This window comes from Melozone crissalis, unplaced genomic scaffold, assembly GCF_028551555.1.
Source record: "Melozone crissalis strain CALT ecotype California unplaced genomic scaffold, PUWL_Pcris_2 ptg000043l_1, whole genome shotgun sequence".
NCBI lineage: Eukaryota > Metazoa > Chordata > Aves > Passeriformes > Passerellidae > Melozone > Melozone crissalis.
In genome coordinates, this window is record NW_026535821.1 from 1563528 (window position 1) to 1583218 (window position 19691).

The window sequence follows — 19691 nt, forward strand, 5'->3', positions numbered from 1 at the left end:
ATTGCTCCTGCAGCTCCAGCAAGACGCCGTCCAAGACACCCGGTGAGCGCCGGCCCCCAGCGACAGAGGTTGAGTGCGGGAGCCTCGCCCAGGATGCTTGTCTGTAGCCATGGGGCTCTGGGCTCCCTGCCACGCTGCCCTACTGGCTGCTGCTGAGGCAGGAGGAGGTGGTCTGTGCTCCTGACAGCCACCCACCTCCTTGCCAGCATTAGGGGCAGAGCTCTTAGCACTGGGGCTGGCGAGCTGCTGTTTGCCCAGCTGAGCCTTGCTGGCACAGCTGTATGCTAGGACGAGTGTGGGCAGGACTGTTAGCTGACAGCTTTAAATCTTGTGAGCGTTTTAGTATCTTCCCCTTATCTCTGGACTCTAGAATTGTTGCACTAGACCCAAGGAGTTGCACCACACTGTCCCTAACCAACTTGGTGGCAGGGAGGAAAATATAAGTTAGTTGTGACTGGGTGGCATGAGACCTCAGAGTCCTACTTGTCTGGTGGGTGTGATGTGGAGGAGTGTTGGGTTTGCTCCCATGAAAGCTCTAATACAGGCTGTTAAATAGCTGTAAGACAATATTTTCATATGTGAATGCAGGTAAATCTGGATCCAAAATTCAAAGCACCCCCACAAAGGCTGGGGGGGATCGCTACATTCCCAAACGCAGCACTATGCAGATGGAGATGGCAAATTTCCTTCTAACCAAAGAGAATGACCCTGATGAGGATTCCCCTACCAAGAAGGTGAGAATGTTGCTAAGTTACAATTACTTCACAACCGCTACTCCTTCCTGCCCCTTTACTCTATCAAGTGGGCACATGGGACTGACAAGTCCCAGCCATCACTACTTGCAGCTCTGGGCTTCAGGAGCCTAGGATGAGATTGAAGCTGTAGAGACTGCCATGCACTCTAAGCCTATGCTGCTTCTAGCAGCAAAATCTACCTTTGACTAATGAGGCTTTAAAATGTAGCAGGCAACAAAAACACAAAGCTGTGAGCCTATGCAAAGTGAAACTGCTGGTGGTAGCTATTCTAGGACAATGTCTCCACAGGGAACACTTCTGGAATGTTTTACACTGTGTTCTGAAATCTGTTTATGAAGCATTTGGTCGCTTTGTGGCTGTGGCTTTTCCCACTGGCAATGACACTGAGTTTGCCATTGTGTGAAAATGTGAGCAGGACGATGTATGTAAGTCTGAGGGAAAACTGCTTTGACCTGCCTCTGTGTGACTGACCCTTGCAGCACAGTCAAACATCTTCAGATTCTAAGAGAAGGGGACTTAGGTGTCTGTTTAAATTGCAGTGTGGGAATTGTTTTAAATGCATTGCACTGAGGGTGATTTGTCTCTGTAGGAGCAACAGAAAGCCTGGGCAGTGAATCTGAATGGTTTTGATGTAGAAGAGGCAAAGATCCTCCACCTCAGTGGAAAACCACAGAATGCTCCAGAAGGTATGATACAGAGTCGTGTGAGCTGAATCAGCAGGAGAGATCAGGTCAGGGGAACAGCAACACAGAGGCTCTGTGTGTGGTCACAGGAGAAATCAACTGGTTTCTGAGAGCTGTACAGGCTGGAGTCTCCTTTCTTACAGTTCCTGAGGTCGAGGGAGGGCATAACAGTTACAGTGAATTTATTTAGGAGAGTTGCTATGACTGCCAGTTGGTCACCTGTTACAGGGCTTGCAAGGGTCTTCAGGGTGGAGAGAGAAATGAGAATCTGACCTCATGTTCAGAAGGCTTGATTTATTATTTTATGATATATATTACATTATTACTGTACTAAAAGAAATAGAAGGAAAGTTCTCAGAAGCTAGCTAAGCTAAGAATAGAAAAAGAATAAATAAACAAATTTCTGTGTCTCAACAGAGAGTGAGACCCAGCTCTGCTCTGAGTGGTCAGTAAATCCAAACATTCACCCAAGACCAATCACGCATCCACCTGCTGCATTCCACAGCAGCAGATAACCATTGTTTACATTTTGTTGCTGAGGCCACAGCTTCTCAGAAGGGAGAAAAATCCTAAAGAAAGGATTTTTATGAAAAGATGTCGGTGACAGTCACCTGTACTGCAGGTTCCAAGCCTTCATGAAGTCTGTAAGAGCATCAAAGTCTCTGCTGTGCATTTTCTAGCTTAAACTGCAACTAAATATAATGGGATTCAAAAACCCAAGTGTTTGTTAAATTTGTTTCCATGAATGAGCAAATTGTAGCTCACCCCTGTTCAGCAGTTCATTCTGCCAGTGATTTTCGTGCACGGCAGGCTTGTGAGTGTTTCTCTTAGGACTTTATTTTCACTCCAAGGGATTCCTAGTTGGGTGAGCAGCACTCAGCTGGGAGGAAACTAACTCAGGTTAACAAACCTGTTCCCCTGCACACAGGCTATCAGAATAACCTGAAAGTGCTCTACAGTCAGAAAATGGCACCTGGATCCAGCAGGAAGAAGAGCAGATATATTCCCTCAAAGCCAGACTGGGTCTTGGATGCACCAGAGATGTTCAATGACTACTGTAAGTAGGCTACAGGGTTGAGTGCTGGGCATCCAGAACATTCTGCATTGGATTGCTGTTCCTAGGACAGTGTGACTGGGCTGTCTGTATTATTTTGTGTACCCAGGCTAGCACAGACCACTTCTGGAGTGTCCCTGTGTGGCCTTACAGGGACAGTGGTCTAGGGCACTGTGTAGGTGCCTTGGAGCAGGGTACCTGGCCCCAGCAGCTGGGCATAGTGACACTCAGAAGGCTACCCCTCACCTGTGTGTGTGTGCACATGTGCACCCGCGCCTGCTGCATCAGCACGGGTGAAGGGCAGGGCTCTCTAGCCAAGCATGGTGTGACCTGCACTGCTCTTTCAAATTGTAGATCTGAATCTCGTAGACTGGAGCTCCCAGAACTTCCTTGCAGTGGCTCTGGACAACGCTGTTTATCTGTGGAATTACACTACTAGGGAGATTATCCCCCTACTGCAGACAGAGCATCCATATCCTTACATTTCCTCTGTGTCATGGATTAAAGATGGAGACTACCTTGCTGTTGGCACAAGTAGTGCTGAGGTTCAGGTGAATGCAGGACTAAAACTAGAGGTGTTTTCTAGGGATTGACAGAACTGTGGGGCCTTGGCTGGCAGAGGAAGGATGCCATGCACCTGACTTGTCTTCCCTGGTGTGGGGTGGAACTGCCCAGTGTGCAAGGCAGGGTTTGGTCTGGGGGTTTTCTGATAAGTAGCGTAACCTTCTGTGCTATAGTCATGAGATACACATTTTCTCTGTTCCCTTACTGAGTAAGCTGAGAGAGCCTGTGCAGTGAGGTTCCTAGGGCATAGAAACAGGATTGGGTTTCTTCTGAAGAACTTTTTGCTTTGCCTCTCCAGCTATGGGACGTTGAGCAACAGAAATGTCTCCGAACCATGACCAGCCATTGTGGCCTTGTGAGAACCCTCAGCTGGAAAGCTGCATCCTCTGCAGGTAAAGCAGTGGGTCAAGGGCAGTTTCCAGTTGTTGCAAACTCCTATCCCTCAATCTACGTGTGGCATGGGTTAGGGATGGCAGAGAGAAGTTTGTCCTGGCTTGGGATTCTTGTTTAGCCTTATCTGTTGGGGCTGTGAGGAGAAGGCCTCTTTCCTGTATTGCAATTTGTGCTGAAGTTGTAAAGAGCTTGTGTGGGTGTTTCACTCACACCAACAGACCTGTGTTGCTGGTAACACTGGTTGAAACCCAGTGGCAGGTATAGCAGTCTTGCAATAACAAAAATGGATTTGGGTGAAAATGTGCAGCCTGACCCTGCAAGCCTTCTCTTCTCTCTGCAGTGGTGCACAGACTGGGCACATCCATCACCACGATGTCCGAGTGGCTGAGCATCACGTGGCCACCCTTGCTGGCCACACAGACGAGGTGTGTGGACTCAGATGGTCTCTGGATGGCCACTACCTGGCCAGTGGTGGCAGTGACAGTCTCGCGAACGTCTGGCCATGCACCCAAGGTGGGGGTGGAGACTTTGCTCCTGTGCAGACCTTCACTCAGCACCAGGGCACTGTCAAGGTGAGCACAGAGCTGCCACGGGCGGATATGTGTGTGCAAGGCAGGCATGCAGCACTGGCTGGGCGCAGGTTGCCTCTTGTATGTTTTAAAATGAACTCTCCTCGCTCAGGCCTGGCGTGGTGCCCATGCCAGATGAATGTTCTAGCCACTGGAGGTGGCACTAGAGACAGACATATCTGCATCTGGAACGTGTGTTCTGGCGCCTGCCTCAGTGCTGTTGATACCCGTTCCCAGGTGAGATATGAACATCAGCTTGGAGACAAACACCTTCTGGCAGCACACCTACACAGAGCCGCTGGCTCCTCAGGCCCAAAGGCACAGGGAAGGAGGGGGACCATGCTCACCTCCGAGTGGTGAGCATCAGCGCAAGGACCCTGTATCACCTGTGTTACTGCCTCTTTGCAGGTCTCTTCTATCCTATGGTCAACAAACTACAAGGAGCTCATTTCAGCCTATGGCTTTGCACAGAATGAGCTGATTATATGGAACTATCCAACTATGACCAAGGTTGCAGAGCTGCAAGGTAGGTGGACAGGGCCTGGGTGTGGGGGGGCTGTTAGAGGCTGAAGACAGCTGCACTCCTTGGTTTGAGCCTGCAGCATCACTGATACAGGACAGTATCCGGGGCCATGCTGCTAGGAGTAAAGCATGCCCACGGGGCTGTGGAAGAGATACCACTGATCCAAGTGTGTGCTTGGGGTCTGAAATCACACTGCCACAGCCACTGGGGGGACAGCTATGCAAGCTGGCAGGGCTCATGGGAGCATACAGGAGTAAATGTGCATGTGCTGATCAGCTCAGCCTGGATTGCACATTCCTTCTCCTCCTCAGGTCATACTGATAGAATCCTGAACCTGACCATGAGTCCTGATGGTACAACAGTGGCCTCAGCAGCTGCTAATGAAACAGTGCAGGTCTGGAGCTGTTTTGAGATGGATCCCATAAAGAAGAAGGAGAAAAGAGAAGGCAAACAGTGCCAAAAGTGGGATTCTTCACCAGAGCATCCGCTGAGAGCACGGGATTGTTGTGGGGAGGGGGATATTTGGTTTTACACACTGTACAGTATTTTAAATGTCAATGAACTGCTTAACTTGACTTTTTCTTAATGGAGTCTTATGGAAGAAAAAGCCGTGGCTCCTAAACCCAAGTCCTCCCTGAGGCTGGGGATCTGGGCAAGGAGTGGAGACCTAGGTCTTAAGGGCCAGTTTAGAGGCCCCTGAGCTTAGCACAGCCTAGCAGAAGGATGCTGTGCAAGGGCTGTACTTCTGTTTCTGTCCCAGCTAAGACAGATATGTCACCTGCCCCATCTGGATGCTGACTACAAGCATAGCAGCTCCACCACAGGCTCAACTGAAAGCACAGCATGGCTATGGCCTCAGTTTGTGTTGTCCTGGCCTGTCTCACAAGCCCAGAGACACCTTACCATGGCTCTGCAGGCAGATCTCAGTTTGTCTTGTTAGCTACAGGCAGCCATCACTGCCTGCCTATGGTGCTGGAGTAGAATAGCTGTTGGAAAAAAAAGAAGGGAGAGAAATATAGAGCAACAGCTGTAATCACCCCAAAGGCTGGAAAGGGGCTGGCTCTGGCATGAAGCCTGATGCAAAACAAAAGGTTAGCTTACACTGCCACAGCCAGCCTGGATGTCATGCAAGAGCCATGCAAAGCACCACCAACCCTGTGCTCAGCCTTCAGTCACGTATTCTTCCAACAACTCTGATCTCCCTTCCCCTCCTGCTGACAGGAGGCCCTGGTGCCTCACTGAGGCTTCATGCAGGGGAGCCAGCACCAGGGCTCAGCTGACATTTATTGGGGCTTGACTCCCCTACACTTGGAAAAATGCCTTTTTTCCAGGCTGAACTGTGCTGGAGCAAGTTGCAGAAAATATATTTGAGCCCTTACCTGACCAACAACCAGCTCAGCCATGCTGCTTTGCACAGTGGAGCCGCAGTGTCTGAGGTTGTGGGGCTGCACCAGACCCATCAAGCCTGTCCTTCAGCTGCACCAGCATTGCCAGGGGCTGCTGGGGACACCGCACAGCTGATAAGCACCTTGGCTTGTACAAAGCAGCTCCACCAAGCCTGTGCCTCCCATCAGCCCTCAGTGATTAGCTGAGGGTGGATTATTAACTGTTTTCACCTTTCCCTCAGCACAGTGCCACACTGTGCCTAGCACCAGCTCTGCCTCCTGAGCCTTACAGCAGCTGGAACCTTCCAAGGTTCCAACTTGTGCTCTGCCAAAGCCAGTGAGTGTGTAACCACACCCACCACAGCACCCCCACACACACACATAAAGCTGATATGGGGGGCACAGTCTCAAAAACAGCCACTGAGCCAGCACCTTCCCAGCAGTGCTGCTGGTGCATCCCCATTTGGCCACTTGGGAAAGATCAGGAGGTCCAAGGATGTGTCTCCCTCAGACACAAATCCTCGGGCCACAGCTGTCTCTAAAGGGGAGGCAGGCAGGAACCCAGATGCAAGGCTGGGCTCTCACACAGAGCTGTGCTGTTGTTGTAGGAGCCCTGCCCCACACCCCTGCACTTGGTGCTGGGAGTTAGCACAGACTTGCTTTGTGGGGCCACAGCTGATTAGGCCTTCCCTGGTCCCTGACCTGGAAGGAAAGCTTTATATGCCAAAAAGTTCCTGTCATTTTTGCAGTCCCATGTAAGAGCAGCTCAGCTTTCTCACAGACTCTTTCTTTCTCCTTAGCACATGCCCCACACCCAGATGCTGTGCATTACACAGCCCTTAGAAGACCTCTGAGCATTACTAGAGAATAATGATACTGCAGGGTCTTTGACCCCATGCTGGTCTCTTACAGTCCTGGAGTGAGGAGGAGCAGAGGAAGGAAGTGGGCACTGATCCACCAGGCCCAGTAAACACAGCCCTGTAAGGTGTGAATTCAGTTCACAGCATGACAGCATATTAATTACCAAGTACCATGGCCAGCCCATAGAAGAGCACAGCTAACAGTGTTATGAATCAGAAGCTTGACTAGGCCAATATTCAAGCAGCAATCAATTTATTATTTAATATGGCAAAGTATGAGCAATACAGCGCTGGGTACAGTGGGGGAAGTTTTCCCTCCAACTGCACACTGATAATTGAGGATTACAGGTATTTATAGGGGTACTCATCAGTTTTTTTCAGCAGTTTCTATTTCCAATCTTTTACTCATCAGCAATTTTTGTTCAAAATTATTACATCACAATTCTATACACTACTGTGATTTTAATTTCTCAGGATATATCTCAAAGGAGTATCCCCAGATGGTGACGGTCCAGTTTCCAAAAGAAGAAAGATGAATCTCATCTGGTGGGGTCCAACCCCCAAAGATGTGTGTCCACCTTTTAATTGCAGAGACTCCAAATCTCATAACAGTGATGTCCAGCTTCCCTTTGGTCGAAACCATAAACCCTTGAGGTGATGTTCATCTTTCTTTCTCAAACTGTTTTTCTCTGCTTCAATAAGGTGTGAGATAGGCATATTTCCTTTATATATATCCCAAAGCTACAGTTTCAAGGATACAAGTAATATTCTAAAATTATACTTCAAAAGGTTATTATTGCAGAACTCTTTATGGATTAAATGCAAGCAAAAAGCAACATCTATAATACTTTAATTCAAATGCTCCTAAATCAACTAGGGTTAATTTGCAAACAAAAGATAGGTTCCAAAGTCTTTTTCCATGCTTTATTTTCCTCAGTTATTATTAGAATTCACAGCTCTCCCATTGTTGGGGTCCACACATTTTGCATTCACAAATACACACATCACCTGTTTGTGCCTGACACGAAACACAGCTTTGCATCTCACAGCCAAGAAAATGCACTCCTTGCTCTTCTGACACAGCTCTCTCTGTTCATGATGTGGGACAGCGAGTGCTGATGATGTGCAGGAGCTGATGCAAGGGACAGGGATGAGGATGCAGCAGGCACAGTGCCAAGCTGACAGAGGGATGATCTCTGGCAGTGGCACTGAAGGAGAAGAGTTTGCAGGCAGCACAGAAAATGGCTCTTTGTTTCACCTCTTCTTTCAGTGCTGCTAAGAATGTAGCCTGGAGCAAGCTGGGAACACCAGAGCCTGGAGCCCTTTCCAGGCAGGGCTGCATCAGACACAAACCAGCAGGGGACTGAGGAGCCCCTGGGGTAGCAGTGAGCAGCCTCGGGCTCTGCTCACTGCTGCTGGCATTTTCTATTGAACCATCTCCAAGGACTTCTCTTGAGCTCTGTATTTCTAAGGGTTTCCCCCCTTGTTTTTTTTTGTTGTCTCCTGCACCTTTTTTTCTCCAAATTTTCCTATCTTGTCAGCAGCAGCCCCTGTCCGGAACTGGCTCTAAAATATCAGCAAAGTAGCTAGGAACAACAATGGGTGGAATCCTGCGGCTCAGGAATTCGTATGTCAGAGCCCTGCCTCTGCCTCATGTTTTGTCAGGACCTCCTTCTCTGTGCAAAACAAGGGACTAGTGGAGTCTTTTTGCCAAAGAACTCCTGAGAAGCAAATGTTGTGCTAGGTTTCTCAGGAGTGTATCCGTTAAGTTCATTGCTGGCAAACAGAAAATAAGGCCAGGGTAGCAGAGCAGCTGGGAGCTGGTCACTCCCTGCAAAGGGCTGGTGTAGGATGTGGGAACACCAGGTTCCAGGATGGGCGAGCAGGGTCAATGTGCTCAAGGTGCTGCCAATGAGGTTTGGGTTCACTTAGAGAGTAATCAGGAGCAGTGAGCACTGCAAGATCCAGCTGCAGTCCCCATCCATGTCCCTGTCAGTGATGGCTTTAGGGTGTCTGCAGCCTGGATCCAGAGCGCCCTGGGGGGCTCCTGAGGCTGCCTTTGCACTCAGAGTGAGGGTGCCCAGGAGCCCCTGAGGCCGGCAGTGGGCACCAGGGCTGGGGCTTGTGGCCTGGCAGGTGTGGCTCTGGGGGCTGTGACATGCCAGGGCATGGGTCACTGTCACTGCCCTCCGCAGCCCTGGCTTGCTCTGTGATGCTCCAGAGACAATGGCAAGAGGGGGGAATTGGCTAGGTTGGGGTTTTGCCTGAGCCAGAACCTCTAGGCCAAATGCCGAGCAGTAGAAACCCCTGGAGGACCGAGTGAAGGAAGCAGAGGAGGCTCTTCTGCGGTGTAAAGGGCAGCAATTTCATCAGGAGAAATAGGGGGAAGGTTCACAGCTGAGAATTCCCAATGGAACAGATGTTGCAAAAACCCCCACCATCCCTGTGACCGGATTTTTAAAATCTTTCAAAACAGGGGGTGGACACCATACAGTAACCAATAAGCGACTCTTGGGGTGTGGTTTTGAGGGCTACAACAAATCAGAACAAGGGGAGGAGAGAGCGTTGGCATAGGGATTGGATCTTAGGGTGAGGGACAGGGAACTTTCTGGAGCAAAGGGTAGGGTTTGGGCTGATGGATGGGGCAAAGGGGCTGTGTTGACTTGACAGACAGCGAAAAATCTGGTGAGGAGGGAGGGGATTCCTTGAAGGACACTTGGTTAGGAGAGCATAACATAGGGGAGAAGCTAACTGTAATAACTCGGGGAGCACTTGAACATACCACTATATAACAGAACATTTGACTCAATAAACTAACACAGTGCAACACAGAAATTCAGGCTTTCAGCAGCTGAGAGGTGGCACTGTTAGAACCCGCAGCAGCTGGTGAAAGCCATCTCTGTCCTTCAGGTTCTTGCTGTGTGGGAAGGTGTTGCGAGTTGTGGTGGCTGCACTCCCCCTTTGCTGGGAGGATGATCTGTACCAGGGCAGAGCAGAAAGCTGCCATGGTGAGCAAAACATGCTCAGAGCATTACAGTTCAGAGAAGGGCACTGCCCCTGAAGGGCAAACAGCTTGAAAGCATAGAATTCTGTGCAGAACTGTTGCACAGATTTTCTCTTCTAGAACATGCCCATTTTTGTATACTGTAGATGAATACTCTGGGTTTTATAGAATACATGGGGTTTTTTCTTAAGTTTTTTGGGAGAACTCTCAAGTTTATTTCTGTTTGTATTTTACATCCAGCATGCATACAGTTTTTTTTAAATTATTATTATTTTTCTTCAGTAAATACTTAGGGAAAAGTACCTAAGCATTTTTTAATCCTTTGGGATATTGTGATTAATATTCTTAGAAAGAAAACCTTGTTGAACAAGTGTGAAAACACAGAGAGAGGGAAAACAGTATAAAAGTCTTTTAGAACAGGGCATGTAATAAGGACTGCAGAACTGAGTAATTCCTCCAAGTGCAGAATTAGCAAGATATATCCCCAAGAGTAACTGCCAAGATACTTCCTTAAACCAAGGGAAATGTGACCTGCAGCCATACAAAGCACTGCCAAAGCGAATGAAAACCTTTGGAAAACAGGGAATTTTGCCAGTGACATCAGTCTGTCTGGATAACTGAGGGATGCCCATCAATATTGCACTACATTCCTCAATATTTGAAATGTCTTTTCTCCCAATTTCTGCAAAATGAATAAGCTGCAGTTGTTTACCATTAACTTAAGCTCTTAGGGGAATTACCAAGCACCATGTATGTCTTTCTGTAGCTGAGCAGGACTTGAGTTTCCCAAATCTTCTGCAAAGCAGAAGGGAATCACACAGTTACTTGTGCTAATGTTAATGAAGGATTTAATGAAAGCAGGTGAATGAGAGCATTGCATTGTAAAACTTCCACATGCAAGAAAACAGGAGTCCACTTAGAATAAAACATAGAAGGCTAGCATAACATCAGAACAGGATAAAATGAAATTGCTAGACAGGAACTGATGCGTCAGAAATTAGGTGTATCATTTCTGATACATCTGCATGCATTTGCAAGCTAAAACAGAAAAGGAAGGGCAGAGATAATAAGGAAGGAAGATTTTAAAATTGCACTGTGCAGAAGAGACACACAAACCACCAGTGTGAACACAGCTGGGAGATTCAGCTTGGAGATGGATTAGAGTGGAATCCATTCACTGAAGGTCTCTGGTGCACATGAGTGCAAAGACTGAGGAAAAAAGGAGAAAAGTTTAATTTCTGAAAGCTATTTAGATTCCTGGAAGCATTGTCTAGAGATCTAAAAATCTAAAGCCTCAGAGAATCTGAACCTAAACCATCCCCAAATGGATTGATCAGGTATGATGTGCACATCTCTGCTGTTTTCAGAGTCAATGAAATTGACAATGAGTGTCTGGACATTAGAAATGCCCACTCAGATTTTATCTCTATTACTTTAAGAACACCTTAATAAGGCACTTCAGGAACTGAACACTGACATTCTCACCCTGCTCTATTTACTTTACATTTAAATACAGGCTGGTAGAAGGAGAAATCGGGCTTTAATTTCTCCCCAAATTACCTGTTGCACTTTCAGGTTAGGAGTAGATGTAAAATTCAGCTAATCACTCTCTCTATGCATGAATATTCCACTAGTGAACTGACATACAGAACATCCTTTTTCTCTTTTGTACCTTCCTAAATGGTGCCCAATGAACAGGACTCTTGCATAAATCTCACAGAAAATCACAAAAATTGCTGAAATTAACACTCAATTCCCTGATAAAAGCTTCTGAGAAAAGGCTTGAGCGAATCACTGAACAAACTGAAACTTGGAAGAGAAACACACATTTCAGCACTGATCAAGAGGAAAGAAAAAGAAATGCTGTAAAAATTCCAGGTGGAAGTTAAGGAGAAACACAGGAAGCACAGAAAGAACAAGGCCCTGTCTGATGACCTGTGCAAAGTAACTTTGTGCCCCAGCACTGTTGGAGGACATTCCCTGTCATTGGTGCAAGCAGCTGGAGACATAAATGCTGATTGATTTGGGGGCCACAGTCTTGGTAAGTGCAGAGGTGGTTCAATAACGTGACATGAGGGAGTTCCCTCAGAGCAACTGGGATGCCAGAAAGAAGTGAACAGCTCACCACAGCCCGGCCCGCTCAGCTGCTTTTCCTTCTGACCCCCCTGGGGAGGCTCTGACATTTCCTCTTCCCTGATGGAAGTGCAGCTGCTGCCAAGGGAAACGTCCCCACACTCACTCAGTGTTCCCTTTGCTTGCCAGATGTCCCATCCGCTGTCCCTGTCCAGGAGAGCTGCTCTGCTCGGGAGGAGGAGCCCGAGCGAGAGCCTGGGAACATCGGCAGCTGCAATCCCTCCTGATCTAGCGCTGTTTATGGATGTGTAGTTAGATTCGGATAGTTACAAGTATAGGGATATTTACATACACGGGCTGATATTTGTATAGGGATAGTATGTGTGTATATTGTTATATTGATGCGTGTATATTCATCTGTTTACATACTTGTACAGCTCTGTAGCTGTGCATTTCTATTGCTGGGGTTGTATGGATTTTTTTATTGGTCCATTGATATTTGTGTATTTATAGACAGGTTTGTTATATTTGTATTATATTGTTGTGTTATATGTCATGAAATATGTAATGCATGTTTACATCTCTGTATTGTTATGCCTATATATGTATTTACTTCTATTTATTATGTATGGAGTTGTATAGTTCTAAAATTCTATTTATTTAGTTCTGGATCTGAGATTCTTTGGAAAGGGATATTGATGTTTCTGTATTTGTATATGGGCTGTATTGTTGTAGTAATATGTAATAAATTTAATTGTTAAACTTCAATTCAGTAACTTCAATATTTGTGTACAGTGAGTTGTTGCAGAGGGTTGCAATAAAGTAATTTTTTTTTCACTGAAGTTGATATTTGTATATATTTACATAGCACAATTATCAGAATAAATTAGATTTTAATCATAAATTGATATTTCTGTGTTTCTATATTGGTAACAAAGGGTTTGTAATTTATAATAAATTTCATTTTTAAACATAAGTTAATGTTTGTGTATTTGTACATTAGTAGTGCGGGTGTAACTATCTGCAATAAATGCAGTGTTTCAACTGAAGTAAGCGTAGATTTGTGCTACCCAAAGCCATGGGCAGATGTAAATGCTGGAGGATTTTGGCCATGCCAATCTCCGGCCATGCCCAGCACATGCCCCACCTGCACTCAGGCTGGGCAGGGGAAGCGCAGATTTGGGCTGGCAGCAGAGCCCCACGTTGCTCAGAACTCGCTGCAGAGGCTGCTGAGAAAACTCCGGGGCTCCATGAGCACAGAATCCAAGCAGGAGCCACCCGGGGAGGACAAATCCCTCATCCCACGGGCAGCTCTTTAGGAAAGTGCTCCAAGTGTGCCCCTGAAGCTCATCCCAGAGAGCAGAAGCCAGCAGGGATCCTGAGCCAGCTCTGCTGCCTTTGGCAGCACTTTGGCAAATGAGCTGCAGCAAGGGGGAGGCAGCAGCGACTGTGACTGCTGCAGGCTGGGGATGAAGGAAGGGCCATGGACACAAGTGCTGAGATGCCCCAAAATCCAGAGGGAGGCTGGAGAGCCGGGAATCAACTTGGCATTTCAGTGCCAAGCTCTCACAGGCACTGAAATGATGGAATCCCTTTGTGTGAAGTGACCTGGAAGAACTGACAGGGAGTTGCTGCTAGGATCAGCAGTAGCAGAAAGCAAAAATGTACAAACACTAGGAGATCATCTAATATCCCCCACAAGCAATGGCTTCAAAAATGATCTCATGTATATATTATATTATGTTATATTATATCATGTTATGTTATTATTATATTAATCAAAATATATAATATATAATATGCATGAAATTTAATGCACATGTATTTTTGGACAATTTTATTTTTTGATATATATTTTCATTTAAGATGTATATTTGAAATAGTCTTTCAGCTTGGGATAGTGAAGATTTACAACAGTGCAAAACCATCTGCCCACAGAGCAGTCAGCCCCCGGGTGTGTGCATGCACACCCACCCACTGTGCTTGCTCTTCTCAGCACCTCAGGGCTGCTGTTTGCACAGAATTGGGATGAATTTAACTCAACAGAGCCACGAGTGGGGTTTCCAGCTTGTCATGAACACTCATGTGGCAATGAACAACAGAAAGCTCTCAAATCCCATTATCACATGTCGCTTCATTCCTGCTGGGCACTGCGGAACTCTTAAAAGACACAGAAAAGGGGTGGAAAACATTGGCATCATGCTACTGCTGGTGTCCTCCTGGAGGAAAATCTGTTGGGTTTCTTAAGGTGGTAGCTTTCCAAAACCTAGGAATACTGCTCAGTAGTGGTAGCCCAATTCTGAATGGTTTTCTTGACTTGGCAAAGCTGGGGTGTTAACAATGGACTCCGTCCTTGGTTCAAATCACCTGCCCTCACCTGCAGACAAAAGCACCACCAGCAGCAGCAGCAGCTACATCTGTCAGTTTTCTCAAAGAGCTGTGTTAAATTTGGGAGAGGAAAGGAAAACACGACAGACACTGTGGATTAATGACAAGACTCTGAGGAGCAGTTCCAAAGCAAAGGGCAGCAGCTTCTCTCTGGGCCACTCCTTGTGCCCCAAGGCAGCCGGGCTGCCCTGGCTGCCCAGGACCCTGCACCCCGCGGGCTCTGCAGAGCTGCACAGCGGGGAGGCAGCTTCGGGCACCTCAGCCCCTGGGCAGGAGGGGCTGCTTGCTCTGCAGGGCTGCCTGTGGGCAAAAGCAGGGTGCTGGCCTTCTGCTCTTGGCCTCAGCCTGGCCTTGCAGGGCTAATCCTGTTCCCTGTCTCAAATGTGCTAAAGACAGACTTGTTTGTTTGCAGCTCTGCACAGGTGTGATTTGCACCACAAAATACTGAAGGACTAAGGACTGAACAACAGACCCTGACTGAAGCCTCAACAACAGGACCTGAGCCAAAGCTGCCCTCTAGGTGACCTTTCCAACCCAATATTCTATGTATCTGCTCCTTAACCAAGTGTTATTATCAAAAGGATTGTTGCATCCATCCACTGGTGAAACACGTCTTCACCTTTCTGCATGAGGAAAATGGACAAGGCCACACCTGGCCTTGGTTCCTCCTTGAGCCCTGGCACGCCCTGGGGAGAAAACCAAGAGGAGAATGACACCAGCTGTGCCCCCAGCAGAAGCTCTGGCACATTGCTCGCCCAGCACTGTCAGAGCCGGGCTACTCTCACAGCGCACTCGGGAGCCTCGTGGCTGCCAAAGGTGGAGGCACCGCAGGATTTCCCGGTTCCCGGCTGTGGCTCTGCAGGGCTGGGCTGGGACAGCTTCCCCCAGCTGATGTGCAGCTCTGGATGAAGGGGAAACCATTGGGCTATCTGGTGATGGATCTTCCTTAATCACCAGAGGCACCCTTTTGTAATAATGCTGAGGTGCATTGCTTAGCTTATCCTTTCCTGACTCTTTTTTGCATTTGTGCCTTACAGTAAATTACACTGTTCCTTCAGCTGGTGTCTGTGTCTGCATCTCTGACCCTCTCCACCATCAAAACAAACACACAGCCCGTTTAGCATGTGTGGTGGTTTGACCAGGAAGAAGCGGGAATTCTGGGATGCTGTGGTCAAACCAATGGGTGCTCGGATTTTGATATTGGCACCTGATGTGGCCAGTGGGATCTGGACACACCTCCGAGAAAACACAGGGGTTAAAAGCAGAGCTTCGGCCCTGGGAGGCTCTCTTGGGACTTCGAGGGACGGAGGTCGGATCTCCCTTCCCCCGTCCAGCCGCTGCTGCTGGGCAGGGGAGGGGCAGCCATGTGGTACGCCTGGGCCTGGACAGAGATGGGGGGTGAGGAGGCCCTGGAGGATGGAAGGGTGGAGGAGCCCCAAGAGACATCGGGCAGCCATTCCCCCCCGGAGAGAGAGAGGGAGAGCTGGCGACAACGAATGTGATAGCAGCCGGCCCAGGAGGGGAAAAGGGGGGGAATGCAGCGAGGGAGGAGGTGCCCGGCCGGAGCAGCAGCAAGTGTGGGAGTGCCGGAGTTCTGGGACAGACAGAGACTGAAATTTTTAACCCTTTTCTTTCATGATTGGGGCATTGCAAAAAAATACTGATCCTCCTCGGAGCTGAATAAGACAGGAGATAAGAGATGAGATGAGACAAGGATCTGGCCCGAAGGACATGGAGAAGGCTTGCTGAGTGGAGAGAGAGATGATTGGAGTGGCCTTTTGGCTGGACTCTTCTTGTGTAGCCATAGACTGAACCAGTTTTATTCCTGTGGCACAGAGACTGCATTTAGGGGGAGGCAGTGCCTCAGAACCAGGAGGGTTCATTGTGGGGACCCCTCGGCCCCAGGGGGTTGGATAAAAATGGGGGGGGACAGATGTCCCAAAGCAGAGACTGTGCCTTTTTGGAGTGAGACAAGCCATCCTTAAAAGACAACCCTAAAAGCAGCTCTGGTCCATGCACAGTGGTGAGAGCACTGGGCATGGAAGGAAGATGTCACAAATGGCAAAAGGACTTTCTGGGCAGTGCTGAGTGACATGGAAGCACACGAGGTTTCAGCGTGTTTCCAGGGGAAGCCTGTGGTGTAAGAAGGACTCCTCTCCTCTTCATGGACTGAAGTTTGAATATCCTAAAGGGTGGTGCCAGACTGGGCAGTTGGTGATTTGGGGGAATGTATCGGATTGGGAAATATTGGTGGTGGGGAGGAGGAAAGTGCTTTTTGTAAGGTTTTCAATTTTTTCCCTTATAGTTTTCTTCCTTCTTCTCTTGTAGTTTAGGTAATAAAGTTTTCTTTTTTTCTAAGCTGGAGCTTGCTTTGCTTATTCCTGGTCACATCTCACAGCAGACACCAGGGAGAGGGTATTCTCATGAGGGCACTGGCTCTGTGCCAGGCCCAAACCATGACACTAACCCAAAGGGAAGAGGGAGAGGACTCTTTGTCAGGAAGTGTAGTGACAGGACAAGGGGGGAATGGGATCAAACTGCAAGAGGTGGAAGAGATTTGATGATGGGAAGAAGTTCTTTACTCACAGGGTGCTTGTCCCGGACACAGGGACCAGTGCAGAGAGGCTGTGAATGCCCCATCCCCAGGAACATCCAAGGCCAGGTTGGACAGGGGCCACAGCAACCTGGTGTGCTGGGAGGCTGTTCAGCTTGGAACCAGATGAGCTTTAGGGTCCCTTCCAAGCCAAACCATTCAAGGATTTGATCATTCTGCCATCCCCATCTCCCACTACGCAGTGGGCATGGAATTTCAGTGACATCACAGCTCCCAGAGGGTTCCAGGTGGAATGTCCAGGACCTGGAAATGAGCAGAGCAGACACTTCACTGGCTGCCAAGGGTCAATTGCCACTCGCTGTGTGCTCTGCCCCTCACTGCTGAGGTGTTGCTGCTGACTGGGCTTTTCCTGCCGCCTACTCTGGAGTGCCAGTCGCAGCAGGATGTGCACTGCTGTGCCAGTGGAGGTACAGTGCCATGCCAGGCAGGGGGCACCTGGCTTGGGCAGGCTGCAGCCATGTGGGAATGGATGGTGTGGGACAGGAAGCCCAATGGGGGATTGTGCTGCCCCATGCAGAGTGCCAGAGACACCGTGGAGGAAATGGAAGTGGATATGGAGTTGGAGAGGGAGGAGATGATGGAGGTGGACGAGAAAGATCCTGTTGAGGACATGGAAGTAGAGGAGGGGGACAACATAGAAGAGATGGAGGTTGATGAGGAGGATGACATCGAGGTAATGGAAGTGGACGAGAAGGATGAGGAGGAGCCCATGGTCCTTGGATGAAGATGGAGCCCCACAGGTAAGACAGGCAGATGCTTCCCATGCCCTGCCCACACACACACTGGGTCCCCTGATGCCAGGCTGGGGCTGGGCTGGATGGCCCCGCTCAGGGACATGGTGCCTAAAGGGGGTCTGGATTGTGGTGGCAGAAGCACCAGTCCCGGCCTGCCCTGCGCTTGCCTGGGGCCACGCCAGCCCTGCCAGCCCCGGCCCAGCCCCTGGGGCCCAGCTCCCAGCCCTGCTGGGCCCAGTGCTGCCAGCTGAGTCCAGCTCTGCTGCTTCCTTTCTTCCAGGACTCATGCAGACGATGGCACAGTTGGGATGCCTTTGTGAATACGTTTCAAAGTTTGGAAGTTGCTTGTAAATACGTTCAGTATATTAGAAGTTTTCTGTAAATACGTTTGAAGATTGTTAGTCCATCAGATCCCATGTAAATACGTTCTGTACATTGTTGTTGTTGTTGTTATAAGGATTGTTATAATGAAACTTGTTCTGTAAATCCGAGCTTTTGCCGATCTTCAGCAAATAAATACTGTTTCTTTTTAAAACATCTCTACTTTTTGCCATTCTTTTGGGTGCAGGCAGCGTTTGCACACTTGTGGGTTCCTCTTCATCCGAGTTCGCAGGGCTGGAGGTCCCTGGGGGTGCTGGCACAGGCACCCTGGGGCTGGGGGTCCCTATTCACAGGGGCTCCCACTGACACCACTCCTGCCACTGGGCACTGCTGCTCTTCCTGGCCTGGGGCACAGCGCTGTCCCCAAGAGCTCAGCTCTCACCAGCTCTCACACAGGGGGCTCTCACAGCACTGGCCCCTGCAGTCATTCCACCAAAGCAGGCAGCAAACCTTCAGCCACCCTTCCTGCTGCAGCCACAGGGACTCCTGGGCCCAGAGCCGGCAGCAGGCCACAGCCATGCAAAATCCACCTGCACACTCTCAAGGCCACCACAGACTTGGCAACTGGGGCACCTGCATCTGGGCTGCTGCAGGGGCTGATCTTTAAGCCTTGCAGCCTCCAAAGGCCCTGGGCTCTGCTTCCCAGCCTGCTCTGCACTGCCCTGAGCCCGCCTTGCTCAAGAGACAAAAGCCAAGCCAGGGCATCCTCGCCATGCCCGCATTCCTGCTGCTGGCAGTGGTCACTGGCCCCTGGGCCCCACTCGGGTGACAGCTGCCGGGACAGGCCTCTGCTTTCAGCACAACTGAGCTCCTCACCCAGCAATGAAGTCTCAGGAAGTAGTAGTTTTGTGGAGGTCCAGGGGCCTACCACTGGAACCGCAGTACCTAAGGGCAAAGATAATGAATTAAAGTGAGACACTCCTCTAAATGCAATGATCTTGCCCAAAGGCTTTTGCAGGCCTTTGGGGATTCAACAGGGTTTCTTGGTATGATGAACTTTTTTTTTTCTTTATATGTACTCCCCCAAGTTGTTCTCACCTGTCTTTTCCCCTGTTGGTCCTGGGTTGCTGCATATAAGACCCTTTTATCCCCCATATAAACCCTGTGTTCCCAGCGCCATTTTGTCTCTGGCCCTGGACCCTCTTCAGCACAATCCACAGTGTTTGGAATTCCACACAAAGACCCCTCTCTTGCCCCGTTCATCAGCAGTTTAAGCGAGCCTGCTCCCAGCTCTGGCAGTGCAGGTGTCTCACAGAGGCTGGCTGTGGACATGCCGCAAAAAGTGCTGCCCAAACAGGGACCATCTTTGAAAATTCCTGAGAGCGACTCCAGTGATGATCCGGCTGTTCCACTGTCACTGGATAGAAAAACGCCTCGGGTCAGCCTCCGCCCTGGAGTGGGACCTGAGTTTTATCAGGGCTTGCTGAAGGCAGCGTTGGCACCCTCAAGGGGCAGGAGGGCCAGCTCAGCTGGTGAAGCCCATGGAACATTTTGAAACACCCGCATCCAGAGCGCCAGAGCAGTGAGTTGCGGGACAGTGCAGTGCAGGATCCTTGGGTGATATTTTAGTCCTGTGGGTGGGCGACCCTTTACATAAGGGGCAGCTATGGGTAACCAATTATCCAAAGCTGAGAGGGACATATATGTTCCAGTTAGGGAGGTTCTCCTTTCAGAGGGGAACACTTTTACTAAGGGAAGTTGGAAGCCTTTT